The following is a 22,852-nucleotide window of genomic DNA, read 5'->3' on the forward strand; positions in this document are numbered from 1 at the left end:
CTTATAACACTTGAGATCTATCTTGACAATGTGGATGCTGCATATTAGAATAATATTGACAGATGACTGGTCCCAGTCCATAGCGTTTTCGTTTGGGGCTCAGAGTGAGGATAATATACACATTCATCACTCTGCCAAAAATTCTAAATGAAGGGTGTGACCCTATTCCACAGATACTAATCTAAGCCCAATTAAATATAAAATTATATACTTTAATTATATATTATAATTTCTCAAGTTCCTCTCTTGAACTCAATTGAGAAAGAGTGAAAGAAATGTAAAAATGGAATGTAAAGACACTGGACTAAAGGAAGGGGAAGATGAGAAGAAGGAAATATAATGGAAAAGGCCTTGAGAGGTGATCAAAACGAAAAGATATTCCAAAAAAGGTCATTGATTAAATGGTCAGAACACCACCCCATAAGCTGGCTGGCATGACACCAACAGAAATATATGTCACCATCTCCCAGAGGAGCAAAGCTCTTGCATCTGAAGCAGAAAGTCTTAGGTCCAAAGCCATCTGCCTTACCCCCTCTTGTGCCCTTTCTCAGCCACATCTTCCATATAATTCAGACTCCACCCTCCAGAGTGTAGGGACCTGAACATGCAAACTGGGCAGGAAGTGAACAGCAGGGCTCATTCAGCCCAACCTGCTTCCTCAAACCAGTAGGGTTCACACAGGGACTTCCAGTTTTCTTTCCCACCAACACCTTCCTCTTGCCAGTTCTGGGATATATATCCTTAGACACACTCTCTCCTTTTGTTCTGTACTAGCCAAGTATCTTTCTTTTACTTCCTTGTTCTCTTAATTTATAAGGGTTTATATTTTATTGCATCTTGGTTTATTAGTTGTGGATTATAATTTGGGAATAGACAAAGAAACCAAGATTTTTTTGGGTAGTTGTTGCAAGTGACAGACATCTAACTCAAAATGACTTTAGCACAAATGTTACCTACTGGTTCTTAGTATGGAAAAATCCAGACCTTCAAGTGTGGCTGGGTCCAGGGGTCTTGAACCGTATCAGATCATTATAACACAGTTTTCGTCTTCTGTCTCTTCTGTATCAACATCATTTTTAAGCTATTTCCCATATGGGAGCTCCCAGCAGCTTCAAGCATCTATCTTCCTTAAATTAATAGCTAGAAATATCTGCAAGAGCTAATCTTTCCTAATAATTCTGGTGAAAGTCCCAGGATTGAATTGCATACCCATCACTGAACTAATCAGTGTCATCAGCAAATGGAAAGTACTGGCCATGCTTGGGTCATGTGCACATTTCTGGACCTACTGTGTGTTGGGACGGTCAATCCCACAGACCCACACAGACTGGGGGTGGTGTCATGATGAGAAGGGTCTGCAGAAGCAATTAACGTCCACCATCTATTCTTTCCCTTTTCCTCCCCATTCCTGGAAACGTAAAAAGGTCCTTTCCTGTCCTTTTCGGGAATCACTTCTCCTACCTCCAATTATAATCAGAAAATGAATTTCTCAGCTACATACAACCTAAGTAATGCTCTCCTCACCCCCTGCTCTCCTTTCTCTTCTTCCAGGCTTTCAAACCAGGCGAAAAGATTCCACGCCACCTCACCCCATCATTTGCTGTCTGCTTTCAAGTCTCTGTAGATGACCTGCCTCTGCTCAGGAAATTGCTTCTTTTTTGAATTCATCTGCCTTCCTCCCTGTTGGATCACATCCCTCTACACCATTCTGCTGCCTGGCCCATGCCTCTTAAGGCTTCCTCTTTGCTCCTTCTTTGAACTTACAGGCCTAAAGGGCCATCAGCCTGCCAAACAATGCTGACCTGAGCACAGAGTACCACAATTATTTGTTGAACTATTACCATAAAGGAAATAGTATTTTTAAGATGCACAGGCAATTGGGGGGTGGGGGGAATTGATTATAGTAAGTGATGGTAAAAGTTGCAAAATTATTGCACGTGGGTAAACGTATGGAATGGTTTTGCGTTGCGTTCCAGCGGTTAGTAATCTGGTGGTGTGATCAGTACTCTGGGAGGTTATAAGGACAATGCTCAATTTATAGGCTGGGCTTTCCCTCACAAAATATGCAATGCCAAGGGTGCAAATTCAAATAAACAGAAGCCTGGCAGGTTGGCAGGGCAGAACTGGACCTCAGACAGTAGAGGGGGATGGGGACGGCTAAAGGGAAACACGTGTGACTCTTCTAATAGTGGTGTGGAGCGGTTAACAGCACAGATTCTGGAATCAGACCATCTGAGTTCAAATCCTGGTATCACCGCTTCTCACCTGTGTGATCGTGGTCTAAATACCTGACCTCTCTGGGCCTCAGTTTCCTATCTGTAAGATGGATATTTTGGTGGTTCCCACCATCTGAGTATTGTAAATGAAGCTACAATGACCGTTAGCGCCTAAGTATCTGGGTGAATTCCTGGTTTCGGTTCTTTGGGGTATAGACCTAGGAGGACAATCACTGAGTCATTCGGTAATTCCAGGACTAACTCTTCGAAGGACTGCCCAACCATTTCCCACAGCTGCCACACCATTTTACATTCCCATCAGCAATGGAAACACACTCCAACTTCTCCGCAGAGATGTTCTTGAACTGAATTTCTGCCCTTAGTGGGCACAGGCCACGTCTGTATGCCCTAACCTCACCGCTCACGTTTCTGGGATTGAGGATGCTACGGGGCCCACTTAGGGTGAGTGAGAGGCCCCCATGTATCAGGAGACGATGGAGGGAGGGGGAGGGATCGTGTGATACAGATGTGGTCACCTGGGGGAGGCACTGTGTGAACTAGACAGCCAATCCAGGAGGTTTGTACAACACTCAATTTCCTCTTTTCTGATATGGGGATAATACTACGTAATACCGTGTACCCATGAGGATTAAAGGAGATGATGAATACACAGCAAGTCTTTCATGATCACCCAGCACTCAGTGACGGAAGGACAGCAGCATGGTCTGAGAGTGGGGGAAGGATGCTGGGTGGGCAAGCACAGCTATTCCCTGCCAAGTGCCAAGGACACCCAGCTTTCCTATTACAAAGGAAACCCTCTGTTGTAGATTTATAAGTCTTGAATTTATCCAAAGCAATTTTCAGACCTATTTCTATGTTCAACTTCTATCGCCTTCGGGGGCGACGTTTCATTTCTTTACTACCTGCTCTGTCGAGTAGTAATTTGTTGTATTTGTCCTGAAGCCACCTCTTTGGAGCTCCTCAGACAGCTTCTTGTTTCTACCTTGGTGGCCCGGGAGACCCTCCCCACGAGGACTGCTCACAGTCCTGAATCCAAGTGCATGGGAATGTTTGCACAGGCCTTGGGCTTTCTTTCAAGTTACATTCCCAAGCACTTATTCTCTTTGCACATCTTCACAGATAAGCTAATAGCCTTTTTAGCTTTATGGACGTGTCAGAAGGAAATCAGTTCTTTACAGCATTCAAGCAATTGCTGCCTATGAGAAGGCCAAAGCTGAGATGCTGAATGGCTGCTTGGTGGGCAGGTGTCACCACCAGCTGCAGGCCTCCTTCCTGGCACTTGGCCCCCAACACAGGTGGTCCAAACTCATGCCTCAATGAAAGGACAAATCACCTTACCTGCCTGTGGAGGTACTGTGATTACAAACCAAAATTAGTGACTGCAAGTCTACCGATTCAGAATGTAGTGAACACATGTACCTTTTACCCTCTTTATTCCTTTTATGAGTCAGGGTGCCATGAGGGACATCTGAAAAGCGATTTTTCTCCATATAAAACTACAGAGATCCTCACACTCTCTTCCATCACGTGCTATCCCAAGAGATTCGACACAGTTCCCTGGGCTGTGCAGTAGGTCCTCATTGCTTATCCATTCTAAATGAGAACAAGAATGTGTACATATATATTTACATATATACACATATATACACGTGTATATATATATATACATATCTACGACTGGGTCACTATACTGTACAGCAGAAATTGGTACAACACTCTAAATCAACTATCCTTTTATTTAAAAACTATAATAATAATAATAAAAACCTAGAGATGCAACATGCTCTTCCTTGGGCTCCACCAACTGAGTTAATCATGTTAACCCAAACTCTGAGAACTATTGCTGTGATATGATCCACGTATGACGACTGTGTATCTTCCCCACATACAGTCACCTCCCAATTATCTGCACAAATGCAGGGGTGCGGTGGTGCAGATAATTCAAAACAGCAAACAGTCCAAATGCCATTTCTGCTTGGCTTGAGACTACATTATGCAAATTTTGACAGCAAATTTACTTTCTTTATTACATTTTGCTTGGATTCATATTAAAAAATTGTTTGCATTGTCTATGAGTGTGTGTGTGTGTGTGTGTGTGTGTGTGTGTGTGTGTGTGTATGGGGAGGTGGTAGGAATGGCATCCCTGGAGTTCAAGAGAATCATAAAACCTTGGCACTCACAGGAGACTTAGAAATCTCCTCCATTTATTTATTTAGAGGAGGCAGCCAAGACCCAGAGAGGTCATGTGCTTTGTGTGCGCTCCCAACGTAAGCTGGTGGCAGAGCAGGAACCAGACTTACCTCCCTGACTCCCTCCCTCCAAGGAGAGAAACACACACTGTTGAATGAGAAGCCCGACTGAGCGTTCCAGCCTTGTCTGGACAAACCCAAACACAAAAGCAATCTTGTCACTGCTGCCAAAGGGAGAAGCCATCTGCATTCTTACTGCTGGAGGCATCAAATGTCCCGAAAAGGCTGTATCAGGAGGCTCCACCTCCGTATGGACTCGATAACACCTGTTCTCCCAAGGCAGCTAGTGGCCCAGGTGGGCGCTGAGCCTTCTCACCACAGGCTGTCAAGATTTGAATTGCTTGGCATTAGCCAAGCGCTCTCAAGGAGGGTCACCCGTCTTCTGTGTGAGTTGCGAGTAAGGCATTGCAGGGAGGCTCCAAACACTGGCATCGTCGGGTCTATACCTTGGGAAGTGCAGCGAGGGAGAGCAAAGTAAGCACTGTGCTTTGAATCAGGGCTCCAGGAGCACATGCCAAGCTGATGGGTAACCTGGGGCTTGGCTGCCAGTGAGTTAGGCTGACCTTGAAATAACCGCTAAAGAGCAAACACGAAGCAGATAGGCAGGGCTCCACCTTTGGCTAACCTCTCCAAGAGGTACAGGAGCGAGGTCGGAGAAAAGACGTTCCTAAGATTGGCCAGCCAGCAAATAACAGCTCTGGTGCCTCTGGGGAGGTGGGCAGCTGCAGGAGACTGTACCAGCTGTGCTGGGTTGCCACATAGCCGCCCATCGCCTTCCGAAGCGACAGTGTCTTTTCCAGGGGTCATTATCAGCTAATGGCTCTTTGTAGCTTGGAGCCGACTGGCAGTAGTTCCTTGAGCTTTTCTATGAGGGCAGGTGTTCTTCATGCCTTGGGTCCTCCGGGAGCAATTCAGCAGGAGGTGCTGGAGCTTCTGGAGGTGCTCAGAGGCTGCCATGGCAGCGGAGGCTGGCTTCCAATGGGAATGGCCCCAGGGACTGATGACAGGCTCCGGGCAAGGACCCAGGCAGGTTTGCTTGGGCTTCCAGTCTGGCAAGTCAGATCCATCAATACCACACGCCTGTCCTGTGCGCTTTTATTTTCTGCCAAGAATGAAGACAAATATTTACCTTTGAATCCAGAATAATGTCTGAAGCGCCTTACGGGGTGAAAGTTCTTCCTTTTAATGAGACCAGTTGTATTAAGGCTTTATTCATTCTTTCTGGGCCGAGCCTTTTTCTCTGCTCATAGCAACATCGGCTTAGAATCGCTAAGGCTGTCAATAATACTCTAGGCCAATAACCTACTAGGTAATAATATACTAGGTTGCTAACAGGAATACATAATAACAATAAAACTAGTTTATGAAATGTTAACGTCGATGCAATAGTTTGCTTAGGATTTCCCCCTTTATTCTCCCAATAGTCATTTTAATACTCCGGGGCTTCGGGGAAGTAAATGGCTTATCCAAGGACACAGGAACCAGGAGATGAACCCAGGTCTTACCATTTTTTCTCCAGGTTCTACAGCTCTACCTTTCACCCAGTAAGTAGCTTTAGACATTACTCTGCACTCAAAGGTAATGGCAAATATTTGGAGCGGGGATTAAACGGCTTATGATAAGACAAAGTGAGAGGTAAAATCACAGAGTGCTCAGTGTGGAGCAGGCGGAGCACCAGCATGACCTGCTCTGCCCTAGATCACACCTGCCATTTGGATTGAGAATCTTCTATGACCAGCTCATCGAGGACCCAGAACAGGGAGTTGACTGTTTAGGGTAGTTTGAGCTCATCAGAAAAGAATTAGAAATGTAAAGTTTTAGGCCCTATGCAGACCTGCTGAATAGGGTGTCCACTCTGGGCTGGACAAAGCAATCCTCTTAAACAGGCCCTTTGGGTAGTTCTGATGCACACACTCACGTTCCAGAGCCACTGGCTTAGACCAGGGGTCAGCAAATCTTTTCCATAAAGGACCAGAGAATAAATGTTTTAGGCTTTGAAGCTACACAATCTCTGTCAAGATTATTCAGAGTTCCCATCGTGGTGCAGCAGAAAAGAATCCGACCAGGAACCACTGATCCCTGGCCCCGCTCAGTGGGTTAAGGATCTGGCGTTGCCGTGAGCTGTGGTGTAGGTTGCAGATGCGGCTTAGATCTGGCATTGCTAAGGCTCTGGCGTAGGCCAGCAGCTGTAGCTCTGATTAGACCCCTAGCCTGGGAACCTCCATGTGCCTTGGGTGCGGCCCTGAAAAGACACACACACACAAAAAAGATTATTCAACTTTGTCATTGTACAACAGCTGTAGAGAATATGTAAATGAATGGATGATGCTATATTCTAATAAAACTTTATTTAGACTTAAAATAAGGGTTCACCTGGTTAACGGTATTAGTGTACACTGAGTGTAACTAGAAAATAAATTCCTACAAGTAAAATTGATTTTTTAAGTGCATTTTACAAAAGTAAGAAGTCCTATTTATTTTTTATTTATTTTTTTGTATTTTTTGGCTGCACATGCAGTATATAGAAGTTCCCAGGCTAGGGGTCGAATCAGAGCTGTAGCTGCCCAAGCCTCAGCTGCAGCTACTCCAGGTCTGAGCCACATTTGTGACCTACAGCAGCTCACAGCAACACCAGATCCTTAACTCACTGACCAAGGCCTGGGATCAAACCCCTGTCTTCATGGAGACTAGTCGGGGTCGTTTCCACTGAGCCACAACAGGACCTCCTATTTTTATTTTCTAATGACTCATTTCTAGTTTAAGATAGTTAGCTTTTCAGTATGAAAAAGATATCTAAATGTGCTGTTTGCCATTTTAAAAAAAACAAAATCACATTCTTTTTAATATTGCATCAGATGTGCTGCCTAACAAACTACCCCAAAGCTTAGAGACTTAAAACAACAACCATTTATTATTGCTCTTGATTCTATGGTTAAGCTGGATGATTCAGTTCCTCTGGGCCAGGCTTGGCTGAACTTGACTGGGCTTGCTTCTGTGTCTGTGGTCAGCCAATAGATTAGCTGGAGGCTTCCTGGTCAAGGATGGTCTTACTCACATATCTGGAGGTTAGCTGGGGTAATGATGGTGACTGGGCTGCTTGTCTCATAGGAACTAGCCCAGGCTTATAGCTGGGCAGGGCTCTAAGAGAACTGGTGGAAGGTCACGAGGCCTCTTGAGGTCTATGCTTAGAACTGGCACAACTCACCTCTGTCCTATTCCATTGCTAATGCAATTCACAAGGTCAGCCCGGATTCAAGGAAGAGAGAAGTACACAAGTCTTCTTGATGGAAGGACCCGCAGTCACATTGTGAAGTAATTTGGATTCAGGCAGAGGAATAACTGGCCATTTTTGTAATCTATTATAGAAATATTTGCCATTTTTAATATTTGCTTTCAGAAAGTTCTGAGAGGAGTTCCCACTGTGGTGCAGTGGGTTAAGGATCTGGCATCGCTACAACTGTGGCATAGATTGCAGCGGCAGCTCAGATTCCATCCCTGGCCTGGGAACTTGCATATGCCAAGAGTGCAGCCATAAAAAAAAATTCTGAGAAAAATTGTGTTGATCATGTAGTTAACACGAAGTCCTGCATGACACTTTGGGTTTCTCTGTTCCCACTGGTAGATCTGGAAGAGTTATATTGAACTTCATGGCTTATGGGATCTTAATGACCTACCCAGTAAAGACAGGAGAGGCCCAAAGATGTAGGGTTATTTTAGTCTCATCTGACAATATGTGAAGCTAAAATTTTGGGGGAACAATTGTCCATGTGCTCTATTTCTTCACTCTCTTTCTGAGATACACTGTACGTTTAATAAAGTTTACCCTTTTTATTTTATTTTTAGGGCAGCACCCACGGCATATAGAGGTTCCCAGTCTAGGAGTCTAATCAGAGCTACAGCTGCTGGCCTACACCACAGCCACAGCAGCATGGGATCTGAGCCACGTCTGTGACCTACATCACAGCTCGAGGCAACACCAGATCTTTGACCCACTGAGTGGGGCGAAGGACCAAATCTGTATCCCCATGGACGCTAGTTGGATTCATTTCTCCTGAGCCACGATGGGAACTCCCAAGTTTACCCTTTTCAGGGTGCAGTTCTATGAGTGTGACAAATACATACACAGTTGTTCAACCCCCAGGACAATCCAGATGTAGATTAATTCCATTACCTCAAGCACCTTATTCCATCACCTGAGCACCGTTAGTCAACCCCACACACACTCTACCCTGAGTTCCTCGTAATCACTTATCTGTTTCCTATCCCTGTAGTTTTACCTTTTCCAAAATGACACGCAAATAGAATCATATATTATCTAATCCTGCAGTTCTGGCTTCTTTATCCATGTTGTTGCATATATCGGAAGTTTGTTCTCTTTCATTACTGAATATTATACTTTAAGAAATTAACTTTGGCCAAATTCAGAGGTAGGTTCTAATCATACAGACATGTTCTTTTCTGATCCGAAGCCAATACAATTAGCATAAGAGCAGAAATAAAAAGTCCATGCCCAAAAAAGCCTTTATCTAGTCCTTTAACATGCTCTTTTCATAATTTTCACATCCAAGTGGTTTCTTACCTTTAAAGTTTTTAATAAGTGCCTTTCAAACTAGATGTAGCCAAGACATGGAGACAACCCAAATGTTCATTGGCAGATGACTGGATTAGGAAGATGTGGTGTATATACACAATGGAATACGACTCAGCCATAAAAGAGAAAATAATGCCATTTGCAGCAACATGGTTGGAACTAGACTCTCATACCAAGTGAAGTAAGAAAAGAGAAAGACAAATACCATGTGATATCACTTACACCTGGAATCTAATATACGGCACAAACGAAACTTCCCACAGAAAAGAAAATCATGGACTTGGAGAATAGACTTTGGTTGCCAAGGGGGAGGGGCAGGGAGCAGGATGGACTTGGAATCTGGAGTTAATAGATGCAGACTATTGCCTTTGGGATGGATTAGCAATGAGATTCTGCTGTGTAGTGCTGGAAACTATATTTGGTCATGTATGATAGAGCATGATAATGTGAGAAAAAAGAACCGAAGAACCTATACATGTATGTGTGCCTGGGTCATTATGCCGTACAGTAGGAAATTGACAGAACAGCTATAATAGTAAAAATGAAAATCATTATTAAAAATGTATACCACCTTGGAAAAAAAGTAAAACTAAAACTAGGTGAAAGTTCATTGAGTTAAAAACTATTTTAAATTAAAAATAAATAAAGAGAAAAAAACTAGGTATAAGTTTAAAGATCACCTGATATAATCTAGTTATTATTATTTTTAAATTTTTTTTATTTGCTTTTTAGGGCCACACCTGCAGCATGTGGAAGTTCCAAGGCTAGGGGTAAATTGGTGCTGTAGCTGCCAGCCTACACCACAGCCACAGCCACTTGGGATCCAAACCGCATCTGTGACCTACACCACAGCTCACAAAATGCCTGATCCTTAACATTGAGTGAGGCCAGGGATCGAACCCACGTCTTCATGGATACTAGTTGGATTCATTTCTGCTGAGCCACACGGGGACTCCCTAGTTATTATTTTTAACAAATATTTACGGTTTGTTTCTTTTTCGTCTTTTGTCTTTTTCAGGGCTGTACCCTCAGCATATGGAGGTTCCCAGACTAGGAGTAAATCGGTGCTGTAGCTGCCGGCCTACACCACAGCCAAAGCAATTTGGGATCTGAGCCATGTTTTTGACCTATACTGCAGCTCAAGGCAATACCAGATCTTTAACCCACTGAGTGAGGCCAAGGATCGTACTTGAGTCCTTATGGATGCTAGTTGGGTTCATTAACCACTGAGCTGTGACAGGAACTCCAATATTTAGTTTTTACTAAATTATCGCAGGTGGGTAATTTTTAAAAATCAGGAGTTGCCTTTATGACTCAGCAGGTTAAGGACCCAATGTAGTCTCCATGAGGTTGCAGGTTTGATCCCTGGCCTCACTCAGTGAGTTTAGGATCTGGTGTTGCTGTGGCTGTGGTGTAGGCCAGCAGCTGCAGCTCTGCTTTAACCCCTAGCTTGGGAATTTCCGTATCTTGCAGGTGCAGCTGTAAAATGAAAAAAGAAAAAGAAAAAAAAGAAATATGGCTAAAAGACATAACTAAAAACCAGTCTCCTGCCCCACCATTTCCTGATGGCCCATATGCCAACTCCTTCACTTTTAATCCTTTTATTTTTCTTTCTTTTATCTTCCTATTTCTAAATCATGTGCTTTTTTTTTTTTTTTCTTTTTTTTTTTAGCCATAGCCACAGCATAGGGAGATTCCCAGGCTAGGGGTCGAATCAGAGCTATAGCTGCCGGCCTACAGTACAGCCACAGCCACAGCCACTGAGGATCTGAGCTGCAACTATGACCTACACCACAGCTCATGGCAACGCCAGATCCTTAACCCACTGAGTGAGGCCAGGGATCGAACCCACAACTTCATGGATGCTAGTTGGGTTCGTTAACCACTGCGCCACGACAGGAACTCCCGTATCTAATTTTTCACCCAACACCACCTCAATATAATCTTCGGACAACCATTCATCGGACACATTCATCAGACAACCAACCAGTTCCTCCCTTCTCCTGGAACTTTCTACTCTCTTGCTCCAATCTTGACTGCTTGCTCACTGGGCTTTCTAGTCAAATTCTAATTCTCTTTTTTCTCTCTCTTGCATTAGATCCCCGAATACCTATTTCCCATATTTTTCTCTGCTTGTTGTAATCCTTTTTATAGACTACATGTTCTAGTAGCTTCCTGAGCATGATTAATGAGAGGGAGAAAAATTTAGGTCCTTTTATACCTGAAAATGTCTTTGTTTTAAACTCACTGTTGATAGTTTGGCTGGTTATAGCTAGAAAATAATTTTCCTTCAAATATTTAAGACGTTTTTCCCTTTATCTTCTAATTTTCCAACAATGCTATTAAGAAATACAATACCATTCTTTTTTTTTTTTTTTTTTTTTTTTTTGCCTTTTGTCTTTTTAGGTTAGGGCCATACCCGAGGCATGTGGAGATTCCCAGGCTAGGGGTCTAATTGGAGCTACAACTGCTGGCCTACGCCAGAGGCACAGCAACGCTGTGTGCCAGGCGGGAACTCCAAAATACAATACCCGTCATGGCGCAGTAGAAACGAATCTGACTAGGAACCATAAGGTTGTGGGTTCGATCCCTGGCCTCGCTCAGTGGGTTAAGGATCCCGGACTGCCGGGAGCTGTGTTGTAGGTCGCAGATGTGGCTCGGATCTGGCATTGCTGTGGCTGTGGTGTAGGCCAGCAGCTACAGCTCCGATTGGACTCCTAGCCTGGGAACTTCCATATGCCATGGGTGTGGCCCTAAAAAGACAAAAGACAAAAAAATAAACAAAATACATACCACTCTGATTCCTGATCTTTTGTATGTAACTTAAAAAAAAAAAATCTCTAAATGTCTTAGTCTCTTTATTCCCAATCTATTGAAATTATACAATAATATCCTTGGTGGGGGTGTTTTTCATTTTTTGCATTGACATTTCTTTCAATCTGGAGACTCATGTACTACAAATTTCTTTCTTGGTTTGAGCCTCTAATTTTTTAATTGTTTCTCCAACATTTTCTTTTTTTTTTAGGACCATACTCGTGGCATACCGAGTTCCCAGGCTAGGTGTCTAATTGGGGCAGTAGCCGCCGGCCTACACCACAGCCACAGCAACACCAGATCTGGACTGTGTCTTCGATCTACACCACAGCTCATCGCAACCCCGGATCCTTTACCCACTGCGTGAAGTCAGGGATCGAACCTGCACCCTCATGGATACTAGTCAGATTTGTTACTGCTGAGCCACGACAGGAACACCCCTTTCTCCAATATTTATCTCCTTTCCTTTTTGTTATATGCTCTGAGGGATTTCCTAAACTCTTTCTTCTACCCTTTTATTAAGAATTTAAAGAAATTTTTGTTGTGATATTTTTCATCTTAAGAGCTCCTTTTCTGACTTCTCTGTTCCTATTCTTTTCCCATTGACACATTTTCATTATGTCTAAGAATATCAACTATATTGATTTTTTAAAAGAATTTTTTGCTACCTACTTGTCTCCATTTCTTCCTGGTTCCCTCTTTACCTGTACGTGTGTATTTTATTTATTTAGTGTCTTTCATGTTAGAGGAATTCCTCAAATGTCAAGAGACACTGGTTGTCAGCTTACGCTGGAAGAGGAGCTCTTAAAGAGCTGACTGGAAATTCCGTCTGTGGAGTGGAGCTTGCCCACCTCTTTGTAGGTTGGTGGAGTCATAAGCTACTTGATTTTTGTTGTAGGAATTGACAACCAACTGTATCTCTAGGTCTTTTTTTCTGGAACATTCGGTTATTGCAGAGAAGAATTCTACCTTTTACTTTCTTTGGGTAGAGGGTGTGGAGAAAGGAGGAGGCCATGGCCATCAGGCTGGTTCCCAGTGTCCTCGCAGCCGAGCCTGGGGCGGGGAGCGGGGGGGGGGGAGGTAAGGGTCTCACTGTTTAACTTCATTTTTAGCCTCTTTCCTATTCCAGGCCTTCTACTGGGCTGGTATCCCCGCGTTTGAAGGTACTCTTTCAATTTCCTCTTGGTTCAAGGTATGAGAGAATCACTTAGCTGCTCAGGATGGGGTGAAGCTTTGAGGGGGTTCTCTTTGCTTTTTTTTTTTTTTTTAATTTTTTTATTTTTGGCCACCCTAGCAGAATATGGAAGTTCCCAGGCCGAAGCAGTGACAATGCCAGTTCCTTAACCCAGTGATCCACCAGGGAACTCCCTGAAAATTCATTTAAAATTCACTTTAGATTACTACACTTGACTGTATATAAGCTATACTTCAATTAAAAAATAACTATGCTATTTGACAGTCTAAGACTGATGTCTTTTTTTGGCCATGCCTGTGGCATGCAGAGTTTCCTGGGCCAGGGATTGAACCCACGCCAAAGCAGTGACAATGCTGGATCCTTAACCCACTGAGCCACCAGTGACCTCCCTCTGCTTCTCATCTATACTTTAAACCATTCATCCCATTTTAAGCCCCTTCCCTCACTCCTGTTTTCTGTGGTATTAAGTGTCTTAAAAATCCTATCGTTAACCAGCTCTCCAAGCTTCCTCCACGCTGCTGAGTGATTTCAATGCCCTCATTTTCAGATTTGTAGTTTGAGGATATAAATACGTCCTCACTTCACAGGTTATGAAGTTTGTGTTTGTTTCTCATTATCCTCGTTGGTTGCGGGTGATATCTGAGAGGAAAGGGGGCAGAAAAAACTTTATGCTCCCATCTTAAAATTGCAAGTCTCTGATAGCACATTTTCATTTTGACAGATCTTCTCAAATTGCCCTCCATACAGTTTGTACCAATTTATACATAACGATCTAAAAGGGTTCGTTCCCCGTATCTTCCCCATCTTAATATATTAGCTTTTTAATCTCAGTCAATCTTACTGAAAAATGGAGGTGGCACAAGTTTAACGATATATTTTGTAAAGGGCACCAAGACCTCATTCATTCTCGGTACAGTCCTTCAGTAAATACATGTCCTTGCATACAGACGTTTGTAGATAAATTACTATACGCTCCCATTGGGAAGCATCTTACTGCTCACTGTGCTGGCAGCAGAGTGCCAGAAGGGTGTCTACTGCCAGTGTCAGCAGAGTCATATTTATACATGAGAATTTGCACATGAGTGGGCTTGCCCATATATAATAAAGGGTCCAGGGAAGTGGAATCTTAAGAGCCCTGGCTCCTGGGCCATTTCCCCCTCGTTTGCCCTCTCGGAGTGCCCTCCAGGGAAGCAAGCAGAGGCGACAGAGAGAGAGGCATGAAGAGATTTATGCGGCATTGCGCTCTCATCTCTGACGCCTGCCTTCTTAGGGCTTGGTTTTTATACAGTACGTGTCCTCGAAGCTGTTCAAGGTGGGATAGAATCTCTTTGACAGTGAACATTTCATAAACAGCACAAGAGCCCAGCTGTTAAGACACCAGCCTAGAGGGAGACATTTGGGCCAGAAGCTAACCCAAATCTCTGGACTGCTGTCACCTATGGTGGTGGAAGGCGCTGCTGAGAAGAGGAAGTTCTGATTAGGAAGTCATGTATCCTCACATCTGAGAAATGAAAGCAGGTGGGATTTTTCATTTAATGGCTGATTCTCCACTGAGGGTCCCTGTCTTTCTAGAAATATAGAGAGAAAAACATGAATGGAAGGTATGTATGGGAGATTTGCCACATTTGAGCAAACTGAGTTGCAGCAAGTTGTGAAAGAATTTGCCAGGGTGTGGAAGACTTGTTTCTTTCCCCTTTATCGACATTTCATGAAAAGTTTTTTTGGCTGTGCCCACAGCATGCAGAAGTACCTGAGCCAGTTCCACACCAAAGGAATTCGAGCCACCACAGTGACAACGCCAGATCCTTAACCCACTAGGCCACCAGGGAACTCCCGTGACAATTTCTCTACCTAATTCCCAATCCCTAGCTTGTGCCTGTGGCTAGGATGGGGAAGTAACTGCAGTCCACGGAGAGGCTGAGGGCATAGGTAAAGCAAGACTCCTGTTTAGTGTGGCAGATGAGTGACACCAACACCATGACATCACCTCTTACTTGTAAAAAACTTGTTTTGTTTGAGCCTTGCCAGCGGTAGCTTATCTTCTAAGGGCTACTCCCTTCAAAGATTTAAATGGGTCTTCTGATGTTCTGAAAAATTTAAAAAGCAAACAAATGATGAGGCTGGTTTCATTTAAAGTGGATTTATGGTGCTGAATCTACTTCACTGTATTTCATCATCCTCATAAAAGGCAAAATGGAAATAGACCTGTCTTTCTTGGCCTGAGATGAGAAAACAAAACCACGTCGGCTTCCAGACTTTTCTAGAGTGCAATATAGATGAGGAGGTCTGCCTTATTTCAGAGAAGTTTCTCAGCATGATTTTTAGTTTCCCTAGAGAATGCCTAACACCTATGGGTCTCCAGTGCCCTATGGTATTTCTGCCTTAATTTAAGAGACACCCAGCAATTTCATCAATAAGCTTTTTTTTGTTGTCACTTGACAAGGGAACAATACATTGACAGACTAAGCCCACAATAGCATCTATCAATCAAGCACTTTGGGAAATCAGAAATGACAATGCAACTCACTGCATTAAATAACCCATGGTGCTGGGAATTAATCAGAAATCTGGTGTTGTTGAAAATAAATGAGTTTTTAATAAATTAGATTTGAGAATTACTTACAAGCTGTGGACTATGGGTCTGTGCAGAGGCGGCTTCTGATTCATTGGGAAATCCATGGGGGGGCAACTGCTGCTAAAGCAGACAGGAAAATATGCTCGTGCCCCTGGGGAGAAGGAGAGGAGGTTACCTAAGAAAGTGCCAACTTTCTAGCCCATTCCCACTTTGCCCAGGCCGAATCTTTGCAGGAGGTACTTATCTTCTCCAAGTTGACTTTGATATCCCACAAAACAAACAAAAAAAATTGCCCTACTTACGCTCTCACTCTATCCATCTGCTTTTCATCTTAGATTTAAATTACCTGAAGTTTTAGAGTAAATTATTTAAAATATGATGACACTCAATTTCATAATTAAATTCATCCACTTAGTTTGTTTGGGAGACATTCAATTAATGATCTCCAACAGGCAGCAAGACCCGGTCTGCCAAACCCTAACATTCAATTAAATTTCATTCAAGACAATACACCATTTAGTGATGGAGTACCTACTACGTGTCACATGCTAGGCTCGGCGTTAGGAATACAAAATTGCCAAAGCTCTCTTAACAATCTTAGAATCTCCTGAGTGAGCTAGATTTCAATACAAAGCGAGATGTCTTAGTGCCCAGAAGAATTGACAAATTGATGGAGTTCCCTTTGTGGCTCACAGAGTTAAGGACCTGACATTGTCTCCATGAGGATGTGGATTTGATCCTTGGCCTTGCTCAGTGGGTTAAGGATCTGGCATTGCTGCAAGTTGCAGAGGAGTTCACAGACGAGGCTTGGATCCAGTGTGGCGGTGGCTGTGGCATCCACCTGCTGCTGCAGCTCCAACTCAACCCCTGGCCCAGGAACTTCCATTAAAATGAAAATAAAAATGGGACCAACTGCTGTGGAATGGCAGAGGAGAGGCAGGAGATTCTAGCTTGAGGTATTTGGGAAGACTCACAGACAAGGGGGTATTTGGAGTGGATGTCGGAAGACTAACAGGTGAAGAAAGGGTTAATAGCATTCCTAGCAAATGCAACAGTATGAACAAACACTATGATGGAGTCTTGAAAGTAGAGGCTAAATATAGTCAACAACACTGTATTGTGTACTTGAAATTTGCTAAGAGGGTAGATCCTAAGTGTTTTTTATCACACACACAAAAAAAAGAAGGAAAAGGAAAGAGAAGAAAACAAAATATATGAGGCCATGGATATATTTATGAGCTTAATCGTAGCTATTATTTCACAATGTATGTGCATATGAAAACATCATGTTGTATTGGCACAACACTGTAAATCGAATGTATGTTAATAAAAAAATCAAGTTGTATACCTTAGATAAATACAGATTTTATTTGTCAATTATACATCAATAAAGATGGGGGGGAGAAAGTGCAGAGCACATTTGAAAGTTGTGATTGATTTATTCACCCAACAAGCACTGAATGCCTATTCTAGCTTAGCTACTGTACACTATAGCTCAACTATAAGTTTGAGCAAGAATATAGGAGGAGATGAGGCAAAGGAAAACTTGAGACTACAGTTCAAAGGACCAAGAATTCATATGAAATGTTTATTTTTGGAGTTCCCTTGTGGCACAGTGGATGCAGCCACATACACACAAAAAAAGAAGTGTTTTATTTTGCTTAATATTGTGTCCATAAATAGGGTTATAGTGAGCTTATTTTTCTGTCACTTAACTTTTTCACTTAATAGGTGTTGGTGATATTTCCATGTCCATATCTGCAAGAACACCTCATTTTTTTCCTATTTCTGCATCACACATAGAAATGGACTATAATCAATAATTTATTCAACTATTTTCCTTTTTATTTTATTTGTTTATTTTTGGTCTTTTCAGGGTCTCACCCATGGCATATGGAAGTTTCCAGACTAGGGGTCGAATCAGAGCTGTAGCTGCCAAAACAGCAATGCCAGATCCAAGCTGCATCTGTGACCTACACCACAGCTCATGGCAACACTGGATCCTTAAACCCACTGATCGAGGTCAGGGATCAAACCCTCATCCTCATGGATACTAGTCGGGTTCGTCCACACCACAGGAACTCCCTATTCAACTATTTTCTTACTGATGAATATTTAGGTTGGGGAAAATTATCTCAAGTATTTTCTTTCATGAAAAAAAATCAGCCCAAATGCCATTATTCTATCTAGAAATGTTTAAAGGACACTATGTTAGAACCAAGATTGGATAGTATCAGTCAACGAGTCAATTAGTCAACCAATCAATAATTGCCAAGAACTCTCTCAGAGTCGTGTCAGAAAATAGTGCATTCTGACTAGGTGACTGAGAAGAGTTTAACGAAGTCTGATAAAGTTAATAGCATTAATGATATGCTGTTTTAAAAAGTATAGGCATGATTTAGGGAAACTAACAAAAGATGGTGTTAAACCCTACAGGCTAACATCAAGAAACTGTCACTGACCCTAAGCCAGACTGGCACGGAGGGGGAGTGGTTATCAGAATCTAAGGCACAGGGAGAGGCAGCCAGGTCCTCGTGGAAGAGACCCCTCGGTCATACTGATGCTTATCTTTCGCCTGGGTCTTCCATTGGTCAAACCATTAAGCAGCCAGAGGGCAAGATGGTGCAGCCCACAGAGGTCAGCCTCTGGGTCACAAAGCAGGATGGAGAGAGAATCCGAATGCGTATTCAGAAAACTCCCAGCATAAGGAGCAATAAAGAGTTATCAATATTTTTGTATTAAATAAAATAGAATATAAGATCATTGGGCTATACTTGCCTGGAGTCAGTCACAGAGACATCAGTGGTTTAATGGATGAGAGAGCTTACATGTCTGAAGCAAGGTCCGGGAGCCACACTCAACCCTGTGAGGCATTCTTTACTCCCTGCGAGGGGTGGAGGGGGGGAGATTGCCATTTATAGGGGTAATTGGCTGTAGGTTGGCTCACTAATTACCAGGGAAACCAGCAGAGGAACAGGCCCCGCATCACCTTTTCTTTCTTTTTTTTTTTGCTTTTTAGGCTGCACCTGTGGCATATGGACATTCCCAGGCTAGTATCAAATGGGAGCTACAGCCACAGCCACAGCCACAGCCATAGCAATGCCAACATACCTCACAGCTCAGGGCAACTCCGGATCACTGACCCACTGAGCCAGGCCAGGGATTGAACCTGCATCCTCATGGGTATTAGTTGGATTCGTTTCCCCTGGGCCACGACAGGAACTTCGACCCCCTTTGGATAAGAACAATCACTAGCTGGGGCCTGGCGCAAGTATATAGGAAGGTCAGCGCTATGAGTAGGGTGTAGACAAGCAGGCACTGGTCGGAGCAGAGGGGGATGTAAAGAGGGCAAGAGAACAGCCATCATGAGTGGCCTGACCATATGAAGATGGAGAGTTCTCATTGGGAGTTTTGTAACTGAGTGGGGCCCAGCAGGGCCTTCCCAGGGCCAGACTTCCCCGCACATCCTCTGGCTATAGCTCCTCTCTGAAGAAGCCAGATAATAGTATCTCATGCGTACCTCCTGAGGTTTTTCAGATGCTAAAAACCATGTAAGAAATCAACTACTTGAAGATCCGAAGCACAGAGCCCCCAGACCTACTGGCGCCTAAGGACTGATAAAGTCAACCTCTCCACTATCTCCACATCAGCCAGCAAGAGAGCTGTTCAGAGTTCATCACATACCCTGGGACCACGCCACTCACCCGGCCTTTAAAAATAATGCATTGCGGAAACCCTTTGGGGAGGTTGGGGAGGTTGAGGGAGGGGGAACGAACCGTTTGTCTCCTTGCCTGGCCCTGCAATAAAATCTTCCCTCTTCCAAATGCCAATGTTTTGGTATTGTTTGGCCTCACGGTGCATTGGGCAGTGGAACTTGCATTTGCTAGCAGCGTTAGCATAAGTACTTGTTGAGAAAGAACTTCAATAGTTTGAAGGGTCAAAAACAGACCTTCTAAGACATCCTACAGTCTACGCCACTCGTACTCCACAAAATAGGACTTCTGTATCTATCTCTTGATTCTTGACTTTTCGCCTGAGTTCCAGACTCAGATTTCCGTTGATGGCTGGGCATGACTTGTGTGTCCAATTGAAACATTGCATTCATGCCTCTCCAAACTTGTCCCTAAACACACCCCTTTTCATTTCCTCTCTCTGTCCCCTTCATCTTTCTCTCACTTCATTATAGGAGCTATCTGTGCTTCTTCCTCAACTAGATCACTGAACCTAAGACCAGGATGTGGCTCCTTCTTGCCTGTGTAGAGCTTGTCTACCTCCATCTTGGGGAGGAATAGAGACTTCCTCTCCTGAAGCAGCTCTCTTCCAGGTGATTCACCCTACTCTCTAGGACCCTAGTTTTTCCCAAACCATTCCACCTTTTTTTTTTTTTTTTTTTTTTGTCTTTTTGCCTTCGACCACAGCTCATGGCAATGCCAGGTTCTTAACCCACTGAGCGAGGCCAGGGATCAAACCCGCACCCTGATGGTTCCTAGTCGGATTCATTAACCACTGAGCCACAACGGGAACTCCACCATTCCACTCTTTTAAAAGCTGTTTCCTCAGGGTATTAATTGAAGCAGGGGACCATGTTTACTTGTGTTGCTAAGTTTCCTGGTTTCCTATTTTCTCAGGAAAGAACTTAGCACTCGGTAGGAGACCAGTGGCCACTGTTTCTGGTTTTTGCTCTCACTGTTAATTGTGTCTGGAGTAAACCAGGTCTCAGCTTGGGCACCATCTAAGTTTACTAGACCAACGTCAATGCAAGAACTAAGTTTGGATGTGTTATATTACAGATGGATGCCTGCTGTGTCAAGCCTCCCAACTGGGAAAATTGCTTTCAGTTCAGCCAGTATTTAACTGCTTTGTCAGCTGACATGAATATGCAAAGGAAAAAAAAAAAAAAGATCACGGGGTGGCTTGTGATTAGGCATTAACCATCAAAGTTTGGACAGAATGAGTCTTCAAGGGCTGCAGGTATCAAGAAAAGTTCCTAAATTGTTCTGATCTCTTTGAAATGGCTGTTAGACAAGACTGAAAAATACATGATTGTAACTCTCCCTTTGTGGGTCTTTTCTACACGCATTTGAAAGAGGAATGGCAGCTCATAAAGAATTGCAACTTCCTCACAAGGTTTAATGCAGAATTAAGGAGATGGCAACCTTGTAGCTAAAATAATAGAAAGAAAATTGAATTATTCTTCCCATATTAAATGCACATATTCCTGAGTGTTTCTGCCAAAATGACTTTGCTAACCCGTGGAGTGAAATACACTTTGTTTTTCACATGGGGGCATTAAACAAAGCTGTGGGCTCGACTACAACTGTTTAGAAGGAAACAAAAACCATCAGGATGAAAAAGTACTCTCGACGTATGGTTATATCAGCCCTAAATTGTATCCCAGCTGCTTCTGGCACCATTAGATGGAACACTGGGTAATTTATAGAAGTCATTTTTAACAATGTGATTGTTGGTATATATCTGCTGAATTGATTGGTTGCGGAGACAGATCTTTATTTTTATAATAGCAATAACATCCTTTGCAGATTACTGCTCAATTTATCCCCGATGCTAACATTACCAAGGCGCGCCTATCAATTTATATTGGAAAAATATGTTCTTATTTCTTAATTATCTGCTTAATTGTAGGGAGACGAGAGTCCCGTGACGCCCTGATTTGCCAGCACTGGGGAGCCTGCCAGTCTCTGAGAGTCTTGCTGTTTGGCTTCTAGAGGGCTCTTGGCAGCCTCATATCAACCACCTTTGCCCCTGTGTCTGAGAAGGTGCTTTTGCCCTGAATCACAGCTGCCCTTCTGCACCCGAGACGCCCTCTCCGAAAGCCAAAGCTGGCAAATGGCTCCTCCTTCAACCTCCCTTCCTGTTGATCAGAAATCCTTTTGATGACACCCTCTTTGGGGCCTCCCTTGAAGAGTGACTGACGGGAGGGTAGGACTACTCAAATTTTGTGATAGCTCCCAGGAATAAATTACAGGCCTTGTTTCTGACCAATGGCTTCTGAATGGCAACCATAGCAGCTATTCACCCCAGCTGCCACCACCATCAAATAGAAACATAAATCTATGCAACAGATGTACATTAAAAGGCAACTATAACTAAGTCCTATCATTCACATTTGCATGCTTTTTTTTTGCTTTTTAGGACTGCATCTATGGCATGTGAACGTTCCCAGGCTAGGGGTCGAATAGGAGCTGCAGCTGCTAGCCTACGCCACAGCTGCAGCAACTCGGGATCTGAGCTGTATCTTCGACCTACACCACAGCTCACGGAAACACCAGATCCTGAACCCAATGAGTGAGACCAGGGATCGAACCTGCATCTTCATGGATACTAGGCAGGTTTGTTACCGCTGAGCCTCAATGGGAATTCCTGCATTTGCACACTCTTGTGAGATTTTTTATTTTAAAATTAGTTTTCTTTTTTTTTTAAATATATTTTTAGGCCCACACCCACAGCATATGGAGGTTCCCAGGCTACAGAATAAATTGGAGCTGCAACCGCTGGCCCACACCACAGCTCCCGGCAACACTGGATCCTTAATCCACTGGGCAAGGCCAGGGATTGAACCTTGGTCCTCATGGATGCTAGTCAGATTTCCTTCTGCTGAGCCACCACGGGAACTCCTATTTTTAAATTATTTTTATTTATTTTTATGGTCAAATATATATATAAATATATACATAACCTAAAACCTACCGGTTTAATCCTGTAAGTGTTCAGTGATATTGAGTACACTCATGCTGTTCTGCATCCGTCGCCACCACGCATCTCCAGAACTTTTTTCCACAAGCGGAACCTCGCTACCCGTTAAACACTAATTTTCCATTTCCCTCCCCCCCATGTGTTTTCTTCCTATGAATTTGACCACTCTAGTTACCTTGCATAAGTGGAATCATACAATACCTACCCTTTTGTGTCTGCCTTCTTTTCTTTGTCAGAATATCTTCGAGTTTCGTCCATGGGGTAGCAGATAGCAAAACTTCATTCCTTTTTAAGGATGGGTCATAGTCCACCGGGAAACAGGGCGGAAGACATTGACCCGCTGAAACCAACGTTGCCTCCTTAAATAGGTTGTTGATTCATCGGCCTGAAACAGCACCAGCTTAAACTGGTTTTACCTCCTTAAATAGGTCGTTGATTAATCAAACCTTGAGTTATTTTTCGAACACAGCATAGGAA

The 22,852-nt window shown here is 43.4% G+C and overlaps 1 long non-coding RNA gene across 2 annotated transcripts; it reads right to left on the reverse strand.

Moving 5' to 3' along the window:
- Positions 3,975-22,739, reverse strand: LOC100511483. Of its 2 annotated transcripts, XR_002340412.1 has the most exons (5): positions 22,581-22,739; positions 15,710-15,812; positions 15,081-15,173; positions 7,692-7,842; positions 3,975-5,588 (listed from the first exon to the last, which is right to left on the reverse strand). It is a non-coding gene; the product is annotated as an uncharacterized LOC100511483 (long non-coding RNA). The 2 variants fall into 2 exon arrangements; XR_001302325.2 differs by lacking the exon at positions 7,692-7,842 and having other exon boundaries at positions 22,581-22,732.

The sequence above is a fragment of the Sus scrofa genome, chromosome 18 (genome assembly GCF_000003025.6).
Source record: "Sus scrofa isolate TJ Tabasco breed Duroc chromosome 18, Sscrofa11.1, whole genome shotgun sequence".
Lineage (NCBI taxonomy): Eukaryota > Metazoa > Chordata > Mammalia > Artiodactyla > Suidae > Sus > Sus scrofa.